Source organism: Anneissia japonica, unplaced genomic scaffold (genome assembly GCF_011630105.1).
Source record: "Anneissia japonica isolate Jap-2015-1 unplaced genomic scaffold, ASM1163010v1 scaffold16430_len14728_cov124, whole genome shotgun sequence".
In the NCBI taxonomy this organism is placed as follows: Eukaryota; Metazoa; Echinodermata; class Crinoidea; order Comatulida; family Comatulidae; genus Anneissia; species Anneissia japonica.
Window position 1 is genome coordinate 8,366 of NW_022722973.1, and position 6,294 is coordinate 14,659.

General features: G+C 29.9%; 1 pseudogene; it reads left to right on the forward strand.

Moving 5' to 3' along the window:
* LOC117112020 overlaps positions 1–2,726 on the forward strand; it is a 9,100-nt pseudogene extending 6,374 nt beyond the window's left edge.
* The last annotated feature ends 3,568 nt before the right edge of the window (positions 2,727–6,294 follow it).

Sequence of the window (6,294 nt, forward strand, 5' to 3'; positions counted from 1 at the left end):
ATTTGTCCTTGATTTGTCACATACGCTGACGGTTTATGGTCTGGTTGCTATGTTTTTTTTTTTAGGTGCAAATTTGTCATGGCTTATTTATTAATTAAATATTGTGGCTGCCTTTCATCAATATTTGATGGTAACACCAGGCCTGGTATTCCATGTCAACTGATTTTTAGTTACATTAAAATAAAATGTTGCCTGTTCTCTGTAGCTAAGTTGTTGATAATTAATGTATATTTAAGTATTTTTCTAAAAAAAAATAAACAAGAAAAATAAATAAATAAAAAGAAAATTTAAATAAAATGAAATAACCTTTAAAAAATATAATAAGTTAAATGCAGAAAAGGTTGTTTCTCTTTGTAAGTGGAAATGGCGCAGCGAGCAGCTCTCTGAGATAGATGCGTGCGCCTTACAAGATGCCATTATTAATATTATTATAAGTAAATGAATACAATATTGAAAATAGTATGTTTTAAATTCCTACTAAAACAACGACGACATTTAATTCCAAATAATTTTTAGCAAGATTATTTTATGTTGTATTATAGGTGTCATAGAATCTGAAAAAGCCCCCAAAAATCCAAATCATAGAAAACCAAGTTTTCACCAATTTACAAACCTTAAAAAAAATCCTTAAATTGCTTATAAGACAATGGGTCTATATTGTGTGTAAATAAATATACAGTGGAAATAGTTTATGTGTGTCAGTTATAAAGCAAGTAAAATACTTTTAAAAAAATTGAATTAAAACAATAAATTGATTGAAGCTAATATAGTAGCCTAACAACTAAGTAATTTTAATTCATTTTTGAATTTTTTAGAATCGCATTTTAAAAGCACTGTACTTATTTGCAAAGCAGTAGTCTTGCCATTGTCGAAGGTCAGGCACATAAACAAATAATCAAGCCTATCACAATATGGCAAAAGTGTGATTCTTTAAATTATTTTACCTTTGACATATGCATGTACTGTTGAAACTACAAGTGGCATATTTTTGCTGTATATTGTTTTATATTTTTTTAAATCATTTTTCCTTAATATATGTGTTTGTTATTTTACAAATCTAGACCTTAGGAAACAACTAAGATTGAAATTATATTTTGTATGTTGTTCTTTCCCTTTAGGCAATGTGACTGTAACATTTTTATTTATACTGTATATACTGTATCATATAGGATCATGTGTTGCTGTATTTTTCCTTGCTGTCTTGTACACTAGGATTAAAAGTGATGCAAGAAACGTTGCTACGCCGCTCTGTTTTCAATGTTCGCTACAAGACCATGCGGGTTTCAAAGAGAAGTGAGACTGTTTTGACAGAAACACATGGTACAGAAAAGTAATACTGTAAAATAAAAAAACAAAATTATTTAATAATTTTCTGATTTTTAATTTTTTTAAAATAAATTTTAATCTGAAAGGAGACAATGCAATACAATTTACTGGCTGGTTGGACAAGATTTCACTGAAGGGAACCTAATCACTATTGCGTTAAAATGTGATCCTCTACCACTTTCTTCACATATAATGTTGTAAAATAAACCTCTTTTTCATGTTTTTATTTAATTTTTTTACAATTAAGAATATACTATAATTTGAAATAATTTGCATTGAGAAAAGGTCATCAACAACCCGAATTCCTATAAACTGTTTTGTTATATATTTGTATTTAAAAAAAAACCAGGTTATAACATTTTTTATTTTTCTCTCTTTTTAAAAATTTTTTATTATATATAAAATGTATTGTATGTATAGAGTTGCCACAGAATGTCTAATCCATTACATTACCCTGATCATTAGAAACATCAATTAATCATGCAATCTTCTGTTTCCTGGAGGGTAATTGCATAAATTCAGCATAGACCAATGCCTTCAGCATTTGGAAAATTCACATCAAGTAATTGTTATTCCTGCATCTGTAAGATTATTACACAAAGCAGAAAGTTAAATAAGTGTAGTGGCGCACTTCATTCAACTCAAATGTGTTGTGGAAAAAAAGATCCACAAATCAGAGAACCACATGATTGTTGTTTATTTTGTTTAAGACTGTGATGCACCACAACATTAGAGAGCTTTAAAATGATACCCACATTGCCAGACAGTGGCTGGAACTTCTACATGTTCTTAACATTATCAAAATTGCATAAGAGCTCCACCTTGACAGTGATGATTGTTTTTTGCAGAACTCGTTGGTTGAGTGGTGCTCACTTCCTACAGACACTCTTGCATGTAATCCAAGTCACCATCAGCTACTTCCTCATGCTCATCTTCATGACATATAATGGCTGGTTATGCATCGCAGTTGCACTCGGAGCTGGTACTGGATATTTTTTATTCGGTTGGAAAAAAGCCATTGTGGTGGATATAAATGAACATTGTCATTAATCATACCTATATTTTTAAGATGGTATTTTTAAAAGAATGTTTTAAAAAAAATTATTATAGATGAAGTGATTTTAATATGAAAGTTCAACTCCAAAAATATATAGGTTTGTCTGGAACATCAGGTGTTTCAAAATTGACACAGATTTTACATTTATTTTAAGTGACTGATACAATAATCTTGACCAGTATATACATTAGATTTAAGTATTAACGTAGTCAGTACTTGGTTGAAATGGAGATTCTCATACTCTTGGACATCTACAGTAAAAATTCAAAACAGCTAATTCCAATTCAGTAGTGGCGCCCACTTCTGCTGTTGTCAGGGACATTTCCCCTACCCTTCCGCCAGGGACATCATAGCCCTGTGAGGCAAATACTGGAGCCATGACTGCTCCATTTGGTTCTCATTTCCCTAATTCCTTACTGAAATCAATTTTCAAAAATGTCGTCATCCATATTGAAATAATATAGCAAATTTTTCTTCCAAATTATAAACTTTTACCAATGGTGCTATGTGATTAGTAAAATTTGTTATACAGGTATTGTATTCTAATTTTTTAAATTTATTGTGTGTAGAAATTTACTCTAATATACTGTTAAGTGTATATAAATAGAATATTAAAGTTAATTGCAACACAATAGAAATAGATGTAATATAAGGTCAATATTCATGTTGACCATTTCATACCAATCAACCAGCATTTTTCTATCAGTTTTTTAAACTACATTTCATTTAAATAATACACTTGAAAACATTAATTTAATTTTTCTTTTTTAATAGCAGAATGTTTGACCAATCTTAGCAAATATGCAAGTGCTAGTATAATGTTGTTGGTGCTGCTAAGGTATGTCACCCATGTACCATTTGCAGCTTCTCTTTTTTAAGGAGGATTTTTAGTTGACGGGGGGATTCACTACAGGAGTTTTCATTCCATTTTATCATGAACACATTCAAATTCCTGTGTGGACAAAGTTAAACATAAGTGGAGTGGTCTGATGGCACATGCAGAATGGATATTTAAACCACACTCCAAGCCTGCGCTGCACTACCAACTATTCTCAACTTTGTGGCTGAGAGCCCAGCCATGAGTTCCCCACCAATAAATTCCATTTCCAAGATTTCAACCATGGAATCTGCAATTAGAATGCAAGCATTTTGACCATAAAGCTGTACTTATTTCACTCCGATAAGTCAGGAATACGGGATAAAATTGTTATTTGATATTCCTGCTTTCCATTATTACTAAAGAACCTGCTAGAAATATGTTAATTAAAAATATATTTACAGTTAATGTACTGAGTGTAATATAGTACTGAAGTGTTCAAATTTTGACATAAAACATCACCATATATTCTCGAATGATTTGAGTTTTTGTAGCAAGTTTGCTGCAATCTTCTGATAGATCTACATTATTGTTTTTGATATTGTATTTTTTTCATTTTTTTTTTGCTTTGTCAATGAAATTGACAAAATTCTTTTTTGTTTTTTTCTCATTAGTACACTGAAGAATGTATGCCACTAAATGATATTAAACATATTATATATGTTTAATCTCTTATATGTATAAATAAATTTTAAACATTGATCCATTCTGTAAAGTCCTGTTATTCCCGAATTGTTTATAATTTGGCAATTGAGTTTTATTTTTTGTATGTAAATTAATGAAATAAGTGCCTTTAAGATTAATATGAATCAAGCTTTCTGTACAATAGCCGACAAATTACAGCATTATGCTGTATTTGCTGGTAACTCTCTTACAATAGGTAACTTTAAATGACCTTGTACATATATCAAGCATGCTTTCACATCTTTAGAAATATATGCGATAAAATTATCCAATATAAATATATCTTCAGTAATATTCTATACTTATATTATGTTGATGGCACAAGCCTGATGATGATGATAATAGAGACAGTGGTGTAACAGATAGGTCTGAGGCCCCTGGAAGGCTTCTTTGGGGGCGCACTTCACTCAGAAGAAGCCCTGCACGCTTCAGCATATTTCATGTTTTAAGGAAATACTGTAGTTTGACATCAGTGCTCCTTAAAATGGCCCCAGATAAATATCCTGTGCAGGCAATGAGAGCTAACAGCTTAATTATTTTCTGTCAAAGATATAGAAATCGTTTTTGATGGATAATTTAGCAATGTCCAGATTCCACAGGATTTTACTGGATAATTACATTCATGTAGTTACATATTATTCTATTGATATTCTGAAGAATAAAACTGTCATTAGGTGTTCTGATTTAAGGTTCAATAAATGTACTTGATTTGCGTAAATTAAAAGACTAAGCATATTTCCAGTGTAATTAATTAATTATGACTTGTAAACTTAATCACTATTATTACACAAACCAGTGTTGGCATCGGTAAAAAAAAAAACTATATATATATATATTTATTTTTTTGCTAGTGATTTTTAGATTATGGGATATTTATAAGTACAGGTAATATGGACTTATAAGTAAACCCTATAAATGAGGTTTTTTTTTTATATATAGAGCAACCTTGAAATACTAAGCTGGTAATTCCAAGTAGTTATTTTATTATTAATTATTAGAATGCTAATTTATGTTAATAACAGCAGCATGAAAATATATGCTATATAATATTCAGTTTTATGTTAACTTTATTTTTATATAGGCTGCCCTCCAATAAAATACTCTCCCACTTTTGTGACTAAAGTAATAGCTCTAAATGATAAAATGATAAGTGTTGCAGAAATTGCCTTTAAATTTAGGTGGTATATTTAATTAGAGGGAAACCTGTATTTATCAAATTTATAACTACCATTTATTTTGTTGTTATACTAGGCTTCTTTTACTCAAAATTATATTAGATTATAATTATTGTAATCTGACATTTATTATATAATTACAGCTAATTAGATTAGCTTGCATGTTTAATTAATGTTGTACTTGCTTTATAAACATACATGAAAGAAAGAAAATAAATTCTTATATTGTAATCCCACGGAGAGTGGAGAAGTATTATCAATAAAAAAAAGAGGAATTATTGATTGTATTGATTAAAATAGATAATTTCAATAATAAGACATTTCATTGCCACATCATTAAAACAAACATTTATTAGGATGTGCACTGAGTTTAATAGAGTAATTAATGTCACTCCAAAAATATATTTTACATTTCACTTCATCATCAGGAATAATAATAACACATAATACAAAGTGACAAACAGTACAAGTTATTTATTCTTAAAAAAGTAATCAAAATTTAAACCTAACAAACAATAACGTTTTGAAAATTACATCATAAAAGCATACCAATCTAATAACAAAAACTGTCGAAAGTCAAAATCAAAATTTTACTCAAAATAGCCTAAAATATTTATGATTTTTATGAGCTCATTATGTGCAAGCACTGATTATTCAACAACTAGACGCAATGTTCCCTGCGCACCCTCTGGTGAGAATTTGCAAAGATTCAAATACCAGAAATGGAACATGGTGATCAGTTGATTATGTAGAAGAAAGGATAATGTGAGTAATCATACAGAAACGGTTTGTGATTCATGATAGTATCACCGGTAAACCTGAATTCAAAAAATTCCGCACCACATTCAATACAACATGCCATGCAGCATGATCTTTATGCATTGTTAAGCACCTCACTCTAGTTCTGTTGTTCTATTACTGTATGTATAGTGTTACATATGTTTAAATTGGCTAAGAGAGCCAGAAACCAGAACCCTCATTGCATTGAGTGTGTCAAATTGCTTCTTCTGCTTATTTTTTACTGGTGTTAGTTTAGGACATTTCATGGGTTAATTTCCAAGCTTTCTGGTTTTTTTCCATGTTTCCATATCTAGCATCTTGAGCACTTCCTAAGTGGATATATGTGCTATGTAAATCATATTTTATATTACTACTTTTACGGTTTCCACTAAATG